Source organism: Panthera pardus, unplaced genomic scaffold, assembly GCF_024362965.1.
Source record: "Panthera pardus isolate Hobbes unplaced genomic scaffold, ASM2436296v1 HiC_scaffold_12, whole genome shotgun sequence".
Classification (NCBI taxonomy): domain Eukaryota; kingdom Metazoa; phylum Chordata; class Mammalia; order Carnivora; family Felidae; genus Panthera; species Panthera pardus.
Window position 1 is genome coordinate 99,377,211 of NW_026526677.1, and position 16,962 is coordinate 99,394,172.

The 16,962-nt window shown below is 55.1% G+C and overlaps 1 long non-coding RNA gene across 1 annotated transcript; it reads right to left on the reverse strand.

The window, feature by feature from the left end:
- Window positions 1-591: 591 nt before the first annotated feature.
- On the reverse strand, window positions 592-11,621 carry LOC109278574 (uncharacterized). Its single transcript, XR_002085726.2, has 3 exons — window positions 11,484-11,621; window positions 2,096-2,318; window positions 592-1,342 (listed from the first exon to the last, which is right to left on the reverse strand). It is a non-coding gene; the product is annotated as an uncharacterized LOC109278574 (long non-coding RNA).
- Between the last annotated feature and the right edge of the window lie 5,341 nt (window positions 11,622-16,962).

Below are 16,962 nucleotides of genomic sequence, written 5' to 3' on the forward strand. Positions count from 1 at the left end.
GTCTCTGAGCGGCAGAGACCCAAGGCTGGTCTGGAGGGTCTCTTGGGCCAGTATGGCACCAGCCCTTTTCCCATCTAGGGCAATGAGCCAGCCATTCATTCATTCATTCATTCATGCATTCATTACGAGTGTTTTATGCTTTATTTATTTTAAAGGGGTTTTTTATATTTATTTTTGAGAGAATGAGAGAGAGAGAGAGAGAGAGAGAGAGAGAGAGAGAGAGAGAGAGAGTGAGTGGGGGAGGCGCAGAAAGAGATTGGGAGACACAGAATCCTAAGCAGGCTCCAGACTCGGAGCTGTCAGCACAGAGCCCGATGTGGGGCTCAAACCCACGAACCGCGAGATTGTGACCTGAGCTGAAGTTGGACGCTTAACTGACTGAGCCACCCAGGCACCCCACTTTATTTATTTTTTTTTAATTTAAATCCAAGTCAGTTAACACATAGTGTATAATAATTTCAGGAATAGAATTTAGCGATTGATCACTTACACGTAACACCCAGTACTCGTCCCAACAAGTGTTCCCCTTAATGCCCCATCACCCCTTTAGTCCTTCCCCCCCCATCCCACACCCCGCCAGCAACCCTCAGTTTGTTCTCTGTATTTAAGTTTCTTATGTTTTGTCCCCCTCCCTGTTTTTATATTATTTTGGCTTCCCTTCCCTTACGTTCATCTGTTTTGTATCTTAAATTCCACACGTGAGTGAAATCACATGATATTGTCTTTGACTGATGGATTTTACTGAGCATAATAGCCTCTAGTTCCATCCATGTTGTTGCAAACGGCAAGATTTCATTCTTCTTGATTGCCAAGTAATATTCCATTATATACGTGTACCACATCTTTTTATTCATTCATCCGTCGATGGACATTTGGGTTCTTTCCATACTTTGGCTGTTGTCACTAGTGCTGCTTTAAACATTGGGGTGCATGTTAGGGCAGCGGGCTTTAGAATTGGAAGTTTGGAGTGAAGTGGCTATGACCTTAGAACAGGTGGCTTCAAGGGACAGGCTGCAAAGACCTAGGCAGGTGCCTCCCTTTTCAAAAGAACTTCCACAGTCAGACAATGAGGGGCCGATGGGCCGTCCTGCACAGGCTTTCCCTGGGCTGGAATCCTCTCTATGCCAGTCTAAACATCTGGCCCCAGGTTTTGAATCGCCTTGCCGGGCACTCAGGTGATGAACAGGAAAGAGCGCTGCACAAGAGTGCTGCTGGGTGTGACGTGTTGGAGGGAGGATTACTCAACCCTGCTGGCTCAGCTCTGGGCCCAGCTTCCAGGTGGGTCTGGGAGCCCGAGGAGAGACAGGGATGTTGTGATACCTGGGGAAGAGGCTTGCAGAATCTACAGGGGGAGGCACAGAGGCTGGAGTGAGCAGGGAGCCCACACCTCCCAGGGCCCAGGCAGGGGGCTACCACTGGACACCCCCCATTCGTCCAGGGGCAGCCTTAGCTCCCCACTCGACCTCTTCTTCCTCCCTCTTCCTTCCTTCCTTCCTTCCTTCCCTCCTTCCTTCCTTCCTTCCTTCCTTCCCTCCTTCCTTCCTTCCTTCCTTCCTTCCTTCCTTCCTTCCCCTCCTTCCTCCCTCCCTCCCTCCCTTCCTGCCTTCCTGCCTTCCTTCCCTCTTTCCCTCTTTCTCTCTTTCTCTCCTGCCTTCCTTCCCTCTTCCTTCATTTTCCCCCAGGACATTTTTACTTGGATATGCAATTTTTAGGACAATGTATTAATTTGCCAGTTGTTCTGATGGCACATTCGACCTTCGTATCGGCAACCATCCACTCATCCATCCAACACTTATTTTCTGTGGTGGTAAAGAGCACTGTGGTTCGATCTGTAGTTGGAAAAAATACATAGCTTGTACCTTGCGAAGCTCAGTCTGCCCACGCCCTGCACGCCTGCTATGCAAGCAGGAGCTTCTGAGGGCAGCAGGCCTTCCAGATCCTTCCTGCTCCAGGTGTGTCTGTGGAGCCACCAGCATCCGTGCATCACCTGGGAGATTGTTAGAGAGGCAGAACCCCCACCCCACCTCCCCCTTGCCCCGACAGACCTACGGACTCAGGATCTGTATGACAAGATCCCTGGGAGATTCGTATGTACCTTGAAGTTTCAGAAATGCTGTTCCCGATCTCTTCCCACGCTTGGGAGTGGGTAGAGGCTGTTATTTCTGGAGTGAGCTGAATTTAGAGACTGGAGCTTGCCATCGATGAACCTCTGGGGTTCCTTCCAGCCAGCAGAGCCTATGGTTCTTTCCTCTGAGCCCAAGTAATTTGAGCTCGGTTTCAGCGACAGACCCTTCTGTTGGGACCTCTCCCGGGAAGTTCTGTGGACAAGGACGCAGACGGTGGGTATGTGCCAGCAACGGCCCATAGCATCCGAGCCAAGTGGCTCTGAAAGGAGGCGGATGGGGGAGGCAGTGTGTGTCTGTGGGGACAGAAGGGACGCCTTGGCTCACCGTGAGGTGTGCAAGTGTGGCTCTCTGTGGATTCGCTCACTTTTGGGAGAGGATTTTCACTGCTAACCAACCCTTCTCCCAGACATGGTTTAGGCCCCAACGCTGTGGAACGAAGCCTCACATGTCTGCACCAAAGAGGAACCGGGGACATCGAGAATCCCTAACTGTGGCTGATGTGTTCGGGTGGGAGCTGACCTTGTCTTGTGGTCCTTGCTGGGATCAATCCCCCTCAGGCTGAGGGTAGGGAGTGGGGGCAGACAGGAGTATCTGACAGAACAACAGGGCATGTTTGGTTCAATAAAGCCGCGGAAGTAAAACATCGCTAATATGTAACGTGTTCCTGTGAGCCAGGCTTTTATGCCTGTGTAAAGAAATTTCATTACCTTATTCAGACCTCAGGGCCACCCTAGGATGTGGGTGCTTGCGTTACCTCCGTTTTATAAAGAGGGAGGGGTGCCTGGGTGGCTCAGTCAGAAGTGTCCAACTTCGGCCCAGGTCATGATCTCACAGTTCACAGGTTCAAGCCCCGCATCAGGCCCTGTGCTGACAGCTCAGAGCCTGGACCTGCTTCAGGTTCTGTGTCTTCCTCGCTCTCTGCCCTTTCTGCGCTTGTGCTCTGTTTTGCTCTCAAACATTAAAAAAATCTTTACAAAGGGGGAAACTGAGGCCCAGAGAGGGCTGTGCCCCAGGCTTGTGTCACCTAGGACACCTGGGCCTTTTCCACTTTTTCATGCATGGTTGGGTCCTGCATGGGCCATGGAGAGGGTCTGCAAGGGCCTCAGCAGTTCTCCAGGGCCCTTGAAAAGCCACTCACGCCCCCGTTGCCCCAGAACTCTGGGCCATCCCTGGGGACAGTTTCCACATTGCCCATGTATTTGAAATTGGTCTCAGAAAAATACGTTGCCATTTGGCCTTCTCCCCACAAATTAGGCAAAGACTGAATTTCCCATTATTGCTGAGTCCAGCCTTTCTTTTCAGGTGTCTCTAGAAGATGCTCTGAACTTTACCCTGGAACTGCTTGTGGTTGAAAGAAATAGGGAGGCTGATGGGGTGGGCGACATTGCCTTTCGTCCTAACTGCTATGCATCTGAGACCATGAACATATAGGACTTGCATGATTTTTTTTTTTCAAGAGCATGGTTAGAAATTAAATTGTAGGGGCGCCTGGGTGGCGCAGTCGGTTGAGCGTCCGACTTCAGCCAGGTCACGATCTCGCGGTCCGTGAGTTCGAGCCCCGCGTCAGGCTCTGGGCTGATGGCTCGGAGCCTGGAGCCTGTTTCCGATTCTGTGTCTCCCTCTCTCTCTGCCCCTCCCCCGTTCATGCTCTGTCTCTCTCTGTCCCAAAAAAAAAAAAAAAAAAAAAAAAAAAAAAAAAAAAAAAAAAGAAATTAAATTGTATAGATGAAAACTTTATTACATTTGTATTCCCAGCTTGTACACGGAATAATCACCATGTATGGTGTTACATTTTTTTAAAATCTTTTCTTTGTTGAATGTTTATTTTTGAAGGAGAGAGAGAGAGACAGCGAGTGAGCAGGGGAGGAGGAGAGAGAAAGGGAGACATAGAATCCAAGGAGGGCTCCAAGCTCCTAGCTGTCAGCACAGAGCCCGACCTGGGGCTTGAACCCCCAAACCGGAAGATCATGACCTGAGCCGAAGTTGGAAGCTTAACCGACTGAGCCACCCAGGAGCCCCTTGTGGGCGTTACATCTTTAATGGCTCTGTCACTTTCCAGCTATGTCACCTTCAGCACGTTATTTAACCCTTCTCTGTCTCACTTTCCAAATCTCTTAAGTGGGTGGCAATAAATAAGCCCCACCTTCTGAGGCGGCTGTGAGGGTTGTGACTTAACATCGAGACAGTGCTTACGGCAGGACGCGGCACACAGTAGGTGCCATGGAAATACTGCCGGTGAAGGAAAATGAGGATGATTTCAGTTGTGGGTTAATGAATCGTCACCCTTAGAATGTGTTTTTTGATTACCGTGGGCCCTGTATTCTGTGCACGTCGTTCATTCTTTAAAGCTTCATGAACAGTACGAGTTGGTAACTCACGTTCCAGCCGCATCTTCTGCCAGTTGTGAGGGTGAGGGAGGGACCCTTACCCCTTGTGAGTCTCTTCACGGTCTGCCCTGCGAGGTGGCTGGGAACACCGGGGAGCAACGCGGGTGGGGAACTTGGGGGAGCAACATGGGTCGGGAGGCTCCGCCCACCCCTGAGCGCAGGCAGGCGAGGTAAGTGACTAGCTTGAGTAAAGGCCTTGTGAATTTCAAGGACCCGGATGTAGGTCCCTCCGCCCCGCTCGGGGAAGGGCCGGACTATCTCGCAGCTGCGCCCCCTCTCGGTTCTGAGAGCTTCGTTGGGCTTTGTTCATGCTGTGCTGGGCTCCTTCTCTGGGCTCGTTCTGCACCTCACTGCCTCTGTGAAGCAGGCGGAGGCTTCACAGGACAACACCCCCGATTCCCTGTGGCCCAGTTGCTTAAGGGTGCCGTCTAGAAGCCCTGAATCACAACATGATCCAGCTTTGACTTTCTGCAGAGGTACGTTGGCAAGGGCTTGTTCGTGTGATCAGGACAGGTGCTCCCAGTTCACCCAGGGAGCCGGCTCGTGGCTCATGCGAGATTGGCCCCACAGTTGCAGAGGGTATTCTGGAATGTAGAAACCGTGGACCTAGAAAGGAGGCAGGCGGAGTACCTGTGGGGTCTTACCTGGCATTGTTGAGGGAAACATCACCCGTGTTTCCCGGCACAGAGCTTTGCAGTAACCAAGCTTTTTCTTACGTGACCTTCAAAACGACCTTGTGCAGTTGATCAGAGAACTGAGGCTCAGAGAAGCGGAGTGACTTGGCCGGGGCCACTAAGACGTCCACCTGGAACTGACCCGTCCCAAACCCCTTCACATGGTACTTTCTTCTTCTGCCTTTTGTTGACAACCGGGCGGGATAGCTTTTTGCTGGGTTGGATAGTGTCCTCTAGGAATTCATGTTCACCCGCGTGCTCAGAATGCGACCTTATTGGGAAGCAGGGTCCGCGTAGGTAGATGTTGTTAGTTAAGATTAGGTCCTGTTGGGGAAGGATGGGCCTTGAATCCAACACGATTCATTAGAAGAGACAGGGATGGACAGGCACAGAGGAAAGAAGATGTGAAGACGGAGGGATTGGGGGAAGACTGATATGGGGGGGGGGGGGTGGGCAGAGATGGGGAGGTGCAGCCACAGTGGAGGAACACCTGGGGCCACCGGAAGCTGGAGGAGTCAAGGAAGGATCCTCCCCCAGAGGCTTCAGAGGGAGCCTGGCCCTGCCAGCATTTTAATTTCAGACCTCCAGCCTCCAGAACTATGTAACCCTAGGTCTCTATCGATTAAGCCACCTCATTTGTGGGCCTTTGTCACTGTCGCGCCAGGAAAGGAACACAGCGGCAGCTCCCAGGCTTGTGTCTTTTTCTTCTCTGTGTTCTTCCTCTTTCCTCTAGAGTTGCCCTGTGTCCTTGAGGATTATACACACAGAACAGCTAAGTCCTGGCAGCTCGTGTCCTCTGTGGACAGGAGTTTTGATCCTTGACCTAGATTATGTTTATTGCAGCAAATTCACTTGTCTACTCCTATTTGGCTCTGGCTTTTTTTTTGCCCCAATGTAACTTGTACCACGCCAGCTACACCAAGCGTCCTGCATCTGGGTGAGATGATGTCTGGGGGAGGGGGTAGGCAATGTGGCCATTGCGCATTGGGAGCGGGCTTTATTTTCCTCGCAGCCTGGGACTGGTGGTCTCAGGCTGGAGGCTTGGGGCTGTGCTGGCTCTTGCTCTTGGCCTTCAAGTCCAGGCTGGACCGGTACTGGCTGGCTGTTTGTCTGGGGTCCTGGGCTGGTTTCTCCTGAGGTAGGCCTGCTGGGGGGTGGGGGGGGTGGGGGGGAGGCCCTCCTGGGCGGGGGGGGGGGAGGCTCTGAGCTTGCTCATACTGCCACGTAAAGGGAAATATTGAGCAGGGAAGTGACCCCCCCCCCCCCCCGCCCCCTCAAAAGGCACTTCCTCCACCAAAGCCTTTGAGCCAGATGGTTGGAGATGTTTGAGTCCTATCCTCTGCCTGTTTCTGTCATCGCCCTGGACGGCCTTTTTTATGCTGGGACTTCTGCTGCTAGTCCTTGTGCTGAAGGTGGGCTGGGAGGGAAGGGGGGGCAAGCGAGGGGCGATGGAGATGGGGTGGTGACCAGTTCGAGTCCCAGCTTAGTGACCTTGTACAACAGCCTTAAGTACTTAGGGACCCTGCGCAGCACTTCCTAGGAGGGGCTGCGTGTATCTTTATACCTGCAGCCCCAGTTTGGCACGTGCACATGAAAGGTGCTTAAATGCTGCTTGGGTAAAAGTAGCTGAAAACACAACTCCTGCCACAGGGGAGGATGATTCTGGCAGCCGCACAGGGCAGAGGAGGGAGGTGGGGAAGAATTGGTCGTAGTAGTTGAGGTGAAACATGGAGAAAGCCTCAATCACTGCTTGGTCCACAGGGCCAGGGAGGATGGAGAAAAGGAGGAGACCTGTTCTCTCTGGCTTTGCACTTCGCGTTTTGCCCTGTGCTGCCTGCAGTGGGTACCGTGGCTGCTGTCGTCCTAAGAGCCTTGCAGGCTCCGTCTTCCGGTTCCCATGATGGCTGCAGAACGGAGGTGACTGGCCTAACAGCCCACAGCCCACAGCCCATACCGGTCGGGCCGGCCTGGGACCCAAGCTGGTGCAGGATGCTGGCGCAGGACCAGAAGGGCCCCCTGGGGGAGGGGTTGGGGGTGGCTGAGGCTTCTGTGTGGCTGCCGGTGTGGATGGGGGTCCATTAACAAGTGAGTTCGTTGGGTTGACCCAGTTGGAAGCAGGAATGCTTTTAGATTGCCTTTGTCCGGGCTTTGGCAGGTCCCCCACTCCATCATTTATTGATGGTGCTGGTGCCTCTCCCTTGACTGAGTGCTTTTGGCCGCAGAGCGATGCTTGGGGGGAGAGGTTGCTTGGCTCCTTGAGGCTCCCTGGCCTCCCTGGGGTTGCAGGTGCCGCCACGGTGCCTCCAGTGCTCACTCCCTCGCCCGGGGTCCCTACTTCTCCAAGTAGGCTTCGTGTCTCGCATGGAATGCCATCAGTGAGCAGACTTCATGAGGTTCACCATGCAGACATGGTCCTGGATGTTCCCCGCACCATCTCCCTTGGCCCTCATCCTCTCCCTGCCTATTGCCCTGAACCAAAGTTCTTGAGCCTGGAAGTCTCTGGCCTGGACCATCCCTTGACCTCATTCCTGGCTCTGTGAATCTCTGATTCATCAGACATTGACTGAGAACCTACAGTGTGCTGGGCACTGGGGACACTCAGATGAAGTGCCTTCCCTGCCTCCACATCTCTTGACCAGGGTGGAGAGGTGGGTGGCGAGTGACTGGGTGGGTGGGGGTGACCTGGCCCAGACCTCGCCCTCTGATCCGCAGGAAGATGCTGTACTGAAAGAACAAACAGAGCCCGAGGTCGGGGCACTCTCCGCGGAGGAGGTAACATTTGAGTTGAGCTTATGAGGCTGAACAGGGACTTGCTAAGTGAAAGAGTCCGGGCTCTAAGGGGGAAAAGAACATTCACAGCCCAGAGAGGAGACTGTATGCGTTTGGGGAACCAGCTATTAAATCCACAAATATTTACTGAGCACCTGCTCCACGCCAGCCTCGTGCTGGGAACATAAATCCTCCATAGCCCCGATTATGAGAAATTTACAAGACATCTTCTTTGGCGGGGACCTTTACACAAAATGAGGAATTTGGACGCAGACCTTTTGTATACACTAGAAGTTCTCAAACTAGGGTTTTTGAGCCCTGGGATTATGCAAGATGATCCACTGGGAGAGGAGGAAAAAAATCGAAGCCTCTATTTATAAAAATTTTTTTAAAAAAAGAATTGGAGCTTCTCGAATATTTACTGTACGCGTTGACCCTGGTGCCTGTACTTAGCCCCTATGCCGTGCATGTTGCCTGCGTCAGGGAGGGTGGGAGGGAAATGGAGTGAGAGGTTCCATGAAATCGACAAGGGCTCCTTGCCGTCCTCCCTCACTGTTAGCACATTGTAACATATTTACATCTGTTCCTGCAGTGGATTTATGGGTGCTCTTATCTGACTTTAACTAGCTGACCCTCACACAATGGACAAGGTCTCAACAAGTTTCCTGGAAAGACACTGGGGGCTGGAGAGAGGGTGGGTCACCCAAGCGCAAGCGGGACAGCAAGAACTTGGCAAGGCTGTTGCTCCCTCCCCCACCCCAGCCTGCTCTCAAAGGGCCCCTTGTCCTCTTTCCATCCTGAGTTAAAAGTGGTAACAATCCAATTGTAACCAGTGGAAGCCAGACCAGAAATAGTCAAAATTACCAAGGTAATTGGCAACATAGATTCAAATCTCCTGATGTCAGTAATATTCTTTCCCTAAAGGTTTGTGGTCTTTTCGATATTGCCGGGGGATGATGGCACATGTGAGTGCATAGACACATAGATAAAAATACACCCGTTAGGGATGGATACCAGCATCTGTTTGATTAGACACAGCAGTCAAAGTAGTTTGGACATCCTGGCTCTAGGCAGTAAGGAGCCAGTGGAAGCTGTCCAAGCAGGACAACGACTTGTTTGGTTAATTTCGGAAGCCCTTCCCTGGCAGTGGTGGAATGAGAGACTGGGGAAGAGCGAGTAAGAAGGGCTTTTGCAGAAGTCCAGGTGAGCGAGGATGAGGTCCTGAACCCAGGTGAAGGGGACAGGAGAGGAGAGGGAAATTCTACACGTGAACTGGACTCGGTGACTAATAAGTTTGGAAAACACGGCAGGGGGAGGATCCAGGGTGAGCCCCGGCTCTCTGAGTGACTGTGGGCGGGTAGTGGTACCGTTGACCGAGGTGGCAGATGGCAGTGAGGGGTGAGTGTGGGGAGGGAGATAAAGAGTCTGGATTCGAGCAGGTTGAGTCAGAGATGCCCGTGAGAGCGGTGGGTGGAGCTATCCTGCTTGGTCAGGCTTCTGGGGGTCTTGGGCTGCGGGCACCCCTCGCCCAGGCAGGGCCCAGGTGAGTGAGTGCTTGAAGGAAATGCAATGAGTTCAAACGTGATGAGTTCATAAGGCAGTACTGGTGTCTCCTGTCCAGTCTCTAGCCTTCCCAGGGGCCAGACCTTTTCCATATCGTATTTCTGGGAACCACCCAAAGTGTAGGTTCCCCTTGTTTTCTTCCTCTTCTGAACCGTCTTAGGCTGTGGGCAGGCTCCTACTCATGGGGCTTCAGGCAAAAGTAATTGGGAAAGCCTGATGAGGCTGGGTGTGCCCTTGTTCTCATCTTCTGGTGCGAAGATAAGCAAAGTGAAGGGCAGGGGAGGAGCCTGGTGGGGCAGGAGGGGGCGTGGGTGCCAAGCAGGTGCCAAGGCTGGGATAGGTGTTGGGTCACTGAGGCTCCGGGGGGGGGGGGGGGGGGCATCATTTCTGAGTCCGGTCATTTCTGAGTTGCAATTTCTGGGCTGTCCCCGGTCAGGATGTGCTTGTCTGAGGGTCCACCCGGGGCTTGACACGGAGAAGGCTAGTGGTTTTGTTGGTGACGCCTCTGAGGACGGCATGTGGAACTACCAGCTTGGCCCTCTGGTGGGATCCTGGGCTCTGTGTGTTTGGGGGGCAGGGTGTGTGACGTGGACGGGAGGCTCGTGGTTGTCTTCTTCCGTTTTAGTATTTTCCTGTGGCAGGGAAAAGAAGAGAAGAACAGATTGGGAGGGGGGGGAAGCAAGAGAATGAAGCAGAGTTAGGAATGAAGGAAGAAAAATGAAGAGGAGAGAGGAAGAGAAACAGAAAACAAGAAGGAGAGAAGAAAGGTATCTAGGAAATTCCTTCCCCGCTGAAAGAAATGGAAAGATCAGGATTGAGACGGGAAGTGAGGGCCATGGACAGGAAAACAGAAGGCGGTGAGAAGGCAGAAGCACAGAGATGTGGACGAGACAGAGGGCGAGGGGTGGGGGGGGTGGTGCGGAGGGAGGGAGGGATGGAGAGAGGCCTGCTTGGATAAAGCACTTGGCCCCGCCTTCCTTCTGCCCCCACCATCTGCCCGGTTCTCAGTTGCAGAATCAAAGGGGCCAGAGCCCCAGCCAGCTGCCCGGTCTCTATTCCCGACCCCCCAGCTGGGCCGCGGGAAGGGGTCAGAGGCGGTGTCACCATTGCTTCTGCTGGGCAGGGGGCCCTCAGGCAGGGTCTGGAGAGGAGCCAGGCTGACCCGTGGTCCCGGCCCCTGGGAACCAAAGGGGTGTCTGCCTTCACGCAGTAGTCCTTCCTGGCTGCTTCTCTCGACTTGCTTTTCCCTGCGATGGAACAGAACCGTGAGCCCGCGTGCCGGGTGGTCACTAAGGACCTTACAGTGCAGAGCGGGAAGACTGGGTCATAATAAACCGGGGCCGAGGCAGTGCGTGGGGTGAAGCCCTTCGTAACCGTCACACCCTGTGCGTGGCAAGCGGCACACGCTTGCACCCTGGCAGCCGGGCCGTGGGCTGCAAAAGCGGTGAAGCCTCTGAATACTGAGGGCTGGTTTTCTGAAGCCAACTCATAATGGGAAGAGAAATGCCATCTCAGAGGCCTGGGGAGCAGGGGCCTACTCTGGCTTGAGTCGGTGACACACGTCTAGACAGAGAAGGTGTCGTCACAGGGGGGATCCCGGGTGCACAGGAAATAAGCTGCATGGCTCTGAACAAACCCAGGTCAGAGGACAGGGCCTGGGAGTGGGGGATGCTGGTAGGTTCCTGATGGAGAGGAACTGTGGTGGAGCCCTAGTGGAGGCTGTGGGGCCTTTTCAGAGAGAAAATTTCCCTCACACTCCCCCCCCCCCCACCCCCTTCCCTTGATCTGATTGTGTGTTCATTTGGTGCCCAGTTACTGATTTGGCTTCCATGGGACCCTGATGCCAGGAAGGAGGTCACCTGAGGTGGGGACTCATCCCGCTGGTCCCTGGAGTAACTATTTTAAAAAATCAATACGTTGGCATAACCGCAGCAAGAAATGCTACGTGTCGAGTGAGAACTTACCAGACTCTGCTGAACGCGTTGCGTGAATATGGCACCCGGCGTTGCCAACGGTCTCGCCAGGCGGGCGTTCCTTCCTCCGCCTCGTAGATGGGAAGCCGGGCTCGGGTCCGGGGTTTGCGGCAAGGCTCTGGAGGCCAAGAGCCTGGTCTCTTCACCCTTCTCTTCTCGGAGGGGGTGGGGGCGATGCTGGGCTCGGAGCCGGGGCCCAAGTACAGCCTGAGTCACCCCCACTGGACGTGGGCGGTGTGCGTCTGCCCCTGAGAAGGCGGTGTGAGAAGCCCCGGGTCTGGACAAGCGGGGCTCGGGCCACGTGCTGGCACCGGCCAATGCCTCTCGGGGTTGGGGGGGGGGGCGGCATCTCTGGGAGGCTCTGCTGGCCCGGGGGCCTCCTCGCTGGACTCCCCCAAACCTGCAGCCAGGACCGCTGCATCTGCAGGACACGGGGCTGGATTTGTAGCGTGGAGGTGCTCGCTCCGTCCCTCGTTCTGGGATCAGTAAGGGAAGATGAAGGGCCGGCGGGAGTGTCAGCCTAGGGATCCAAAGAATGAGGGCAGCCGAGCAGGAGGGGAGCTGATGTGAGGGCCGGTGTCTGGCTGAAAGGAGATTTGGAAGCCAGATTGGAACCAGCATTCCAGGGGACCGGGAGCTGGCAGGGAACCAGAGGAAGAGAGGGGAGAAGGGGATTTGCTAGAGGTGAAGAAAAGAGGGACCTTCTGTAGGCCCCGGGGGTGGGGCTCCAGCCAGCCAATGGCAGCTGCTTGTGCCCCACCTGGGACCCAGGGGCACAGAGGACCCTAAGCTTGGGAGGGAAGTGAGGCAGCCACCTCTGGGTCTCCACCACGAATGCTTCCTGGGGCTGCCGGCAGCTGGGGAAGGGAGACTGGTGGCAGCTTTGGCTGCTGCCCAACCCTGACTCATGCCTTCCAGAGCCACCACATCTTATTTTAACATTTCCCAGGGCTGTCATCGGCACCAGGAGTTAATTGCAAGAGGGCTGTGGGGGAAGTGGGAGAGGGTGTTCGCACTCGGAGCACGGAAAGGGGCTGGGACTCCTGTTGCTGGAGGAAAGCCTCAGCCTCCCTCCGCCTCCCTGCTCTGCAGGGCGGTCAGGAGAGGAGATGTCTGGGCTCTGGGCGCAGACTCTAGGCAGGCTCCCCGGGGAGAGGCACCGGAGTGGACAGACAAGGTCCTGGCTGCGTTTGCCCCTCGTCCCACAGAGGCGGGCATGCAGACGCGGCTCCCAGGCTCGGGGTGCAGAGATAAAATGCTAATCGCATTTTTCTCCACCTTCTGGGCCTGCAGGGTTTTCGCTTGCTTCATGGGGCCGGTATTCCCCTTCCGCTTTCCCTGCCAGACAGGGAGTGGGGCGGGAGGGGGGCGGGCACTGATCATCTTACCCAGCAGGGGCTGAGCACCTCCCCCTGGGCCCCCAAATCCAGAGGCTCCCAAAGACACTCCAAGGTTTCATCTGGGCCCGAAGTGAGTGGGGCCATCCAGACTGCTTTTCCAGGCAGAGCAGCCAAGGAATAGAGCTAGAACTACATCTAGAAGGCCCGGGGACTGGGGCATCCCGATGGGCCCCGGTGCACCCAAAGGCCCATCATTTTGCTTGTCCTGGGAATGGAACTCCTATTTTTATATTTCCTTCCTTCCTTCCTTCCTTCCTTCCTTCCTTCCTTCCTTCCTTCCTTCCTTCCTTCCTTCCTATGTTTGTTTATTCTTGAGAGAGACAGAGCATGAGCTGGGGAGCAGCAGAGAGAGAGAGAGGGTGACACAGAATCTGAAGCAGGCTCCCAGCTGTCAGCACAGAGCCCGACGCGGGGCTCGAACTCACGAACCAAGAGATCATGACCTGAGCTGAAGTCGGACACTTTGCCGACGGAGCCACCCAGATGCCCCTTTTATATTTTCATCACTGGGGGCAAACGTTTGTGCAGTGCTTGGCAGCTGGCAAACTTCTTCCACAGGTTTTCTGATTTAAGCCTTAAAGCGCTCCGTGAGGTGGGCCTTCTAAGGCCACTCGTTGACGCAGATGAGGGAGGTGATGCCCCAGTACGTACCAGAGCCAGGACCCAAACCAGTCTGAGGGTTTGGCGCTGGGAGGGCCCTGCCTCTGAGATAAGGACCTGGCCCCGTGAGAGCAGCCTCACCCCAACGATGCCTGGGCCTCTGGCGACATGTCTGTTCAAACTGTAAAGTCCCTTATTTTGACCTCTCCTGCTTCCCTAGAGTTACCAGCGAAACCTCAGAAGCACAGTTCTCTGCTCTACGGACAGGGAAGTTGGGGGTGGGGGGATACTCTGAAGTCATTAGTACCTCTTCTGCAGAAGGGCGTCCACACCCCGTTTCTTCCCCAAGTCCCTAAGTCTGGGCTCATGGTCAGATTCCAGAGCCTTCTCGCCCGGAGGCAGAACACACACTGTACTCCTGTCCTGGAGTCTGCGGTGGACCCAGCCCTACCCCTACCCCAGCTCTTGGCTCCCCAACTCTCTCTCTGTTTTTAAAAGTTTTATTTATTTATTTTGAGAGAGAGCAGGGGAGGGGCAGGAAGAGGGAGAGAGAGAGAGAATCCCCACTCTTGGCTCCTCAACTCTGTCCCTTTTTTCCCCCCCAAGTTTTATTTATCTATTTCTTTAGAGAGCAGGGGAGGGGCAGATGGAGGGGGAGACAGAATCCCAAGCAGGCTCCGCACTGTCAGCACAGAGTCCAACATGGGGCTCGAGCCCACGAACCAAGAGATCATGCCCTGAGCTGAGATCAAGAGTCAGACGCTTAACTGACTGAGCCACCCAGGCATCCCTCCCCGACTCTCTTTAATAGACATGCCTATACCCGAGTTTCCTCAATGTGTGAGTTTTTTCACGTTCTTGCAAGTGGGTTTCTGGTTTGGTCCCTATTTCAAGCCCTTCTTCCAGGATTCTGCACTCATGCCACTTTGGTCCCTGACCCTTGCCTCTCACCCACACATTGGGCACCCCTTCCTGAGGTCTGTCGTTTCTCCTTGTGCCCATGTCATGGCTGCCAGACCCTGCCCACAGGTGCCCAGGCCTGCGTCACCTCCTCCATGGGTCCCTTTCCAGCCCTGGCCCTGGGATGAACACTAAACCTGAGATTGGGCTAGGAAGAGAGAGACCTGAATGGAAGGAGGGGAAGACCTAGGAAAGGGGGCAGTGGACCACCACCCAGGGGGCTACAGGGAAGCCCTGAGAGGGACCTGGCAGAAGGGAGCCCAGGAGGGTGGCCCCTCTGCTTCTGGGGCCCTCCTCTCTTGGCCTCCAGTGTAACAGCCCCCATAGCAGAGTGGCTGGCCCCCCAGGGCACGGGTGCCTGAGATATTTTTAAAAACCATTACAACAGTTCTAACTGGGGAGAACCAGCCTCCAGCTAGGCCATAGGGTCAATAGCGTTTAATCTCCTGCCTGTGATCTTTCCACTCTTGTGGCCAGCTGTCAAATGATCAGCTTGGATCAGCTGAAGACGGAAATGTAATTATTTATTTTGAAGCCGTTCGTGTTTAATTCCACAAAAATTGCGCCACAGAGCAGAGGTTATGGGGGATTACTGGAAAAAGGGAGATCGGAGTGACTTCGGGCCTGATTCACATCTGCCTCCCTTCCAACAGGTTGGCCCCTTGCAAGGGACCATTGGTTTTGACGGATGGCTGCGTGTGTAGGCCTTGCCTTTAAGACATAGATGCTTCAGGTCTCTGTGCCTTGAGCAGTGGGAAGTCGGGCGGGAGGCCTGAGCCCTGTGCTTCGCCAGGGTGAGTGCTCATCTCCTTTTCTGTTCTTAATCATCCTAGTGACGGCATGCCCTCAGACTGCCGGGAGGGCAAGGGGGGGGGGGGGAGTTGGTGCCAAGTTGATTGACTGGAGCGTGTGTGCGTGTGTGCACCCACGTGTGTGTGTCTGAGGTTGGATGGGGAGGAGCGGGGTGGAGCGAATCAAGGTTCCATGCAAGCCGGATGTGGTTGGGGAGTGATGGGGAGGCCGTTCCCTTGGATGGACAATCCAGCTGGGCAACAGCAGCTCTTTCTGGAGAGGCACGGGTGGCCCCAGGAGCTTGGTCTGCTGCTGTTTTGGAGTTCTAGGCACGGGGGGCTGGAGCCTGGCTGGTCCTGAGACCTGTGACTGGGATTTCTTGGGGGAGGTGGGGGCCGTAACCTCTCCCGGGCGCGTTCAGTTTAGAAACCCATGGGAAGGGTGTGCCGTCCGGCAGGCATTCCCAGGCCTCTGTCCTCAGGGGCCTCAGTCTGTTCTGAAGTTAGATTCTGGCCAGTTGTCCCCTGGCCTTCTGTCCCCGTCATCCAAATTTAAGTGCTAGATGCAGGCTGACCGCAGCTCTCTTCTCTCCATACTGCTCTGAGTTCCTCCTCCCCTTCCTCCTCCTCTCCATTCTGGGAGAAAGACTCTGTGTTCTCAACGTTTCTCTGAAAGACCGCTTTCCTTTCCCAAACTCAAACCTGAGGACCCTTGGCTGCTTTTTGTCCACAGCCAGTGGTTAGTCTTCCGCTCGTCGTGTTCGAGGAGGTAGGAGGGAAGACGAGGGGGCAGTATTCTTCCAGCTCACTGCTGTCACTGCTTAAACATTTCCACCTCCCAAGGCCACGTGAAATAAAACCCTTTCGCGTCTGGGACTTCGAGCCTCCGGGCAGAACCATCCGTGGCCCCTCCTGTCGTGTCTCCCAGTGCTGACCCCGTCACTCTTTCAAGGAAGAGTCTGACGTCTCTGAGTCCAGCCCCACTCCCTGGGTGACGTGAACGGATGCTTCCTTGACTGGCACCTTAGCCGCCCCCCTCCCCAATTCTTGAGAAACCTTCACCTAGACCTCAGCCCCGCTGCCCGCCATCTTGCCCGCGGCTCGGTGTCTTCTTGGCCTGGTGAAACTCAGGCGCGAGCTGTCCGTCCTCCCGCCTTGCTCTCTTGTCCTCCCGCCCTCCCACTCCCTCGTCCTCATCACGCCTGCTCCTCAGTGTCCTAAAGATCCAGCTCCCGGACCGTCCAGTCTCTCTCAACCTGGCAGCCCCTTCTTGGCTTTGCCCTCTATCCTCCCCCACCCAGCCCCCAAGGCCAGTGCCCTCAGCACACCTCTCTCCTGCCAACACCTGGCCAGCCAAATGCCAGCCCTCCACCTCCTCACGCCTGCACCTGGGATGCTGGAAAACTTCAGCCTTGGGGACGTGACCACAGCAACAGCATTGTCTCCGACCTCCCGGCAGACCTGTCCCCGCCCCCGACGATCCCTCTCCATATCCATGACCGGCACTCTCCCCATGGTGGCTCTGTCGAACTTTCAGGGCTCTCAGGTTCCCCAGCATGCTGCCCGCTCCCCCAGTCCTCTCAACCGATGTTGGGACCGCACAGGGGCAGTAGAGACCTTCGGTTCCTTGCCTCTCTCCACCCCTCGCACAACCACAGACGAATCTGTGTCCAAAACCCTCTGTATCTTTCCTTCGGTTGCAGCAGAAAGTTCTTCATC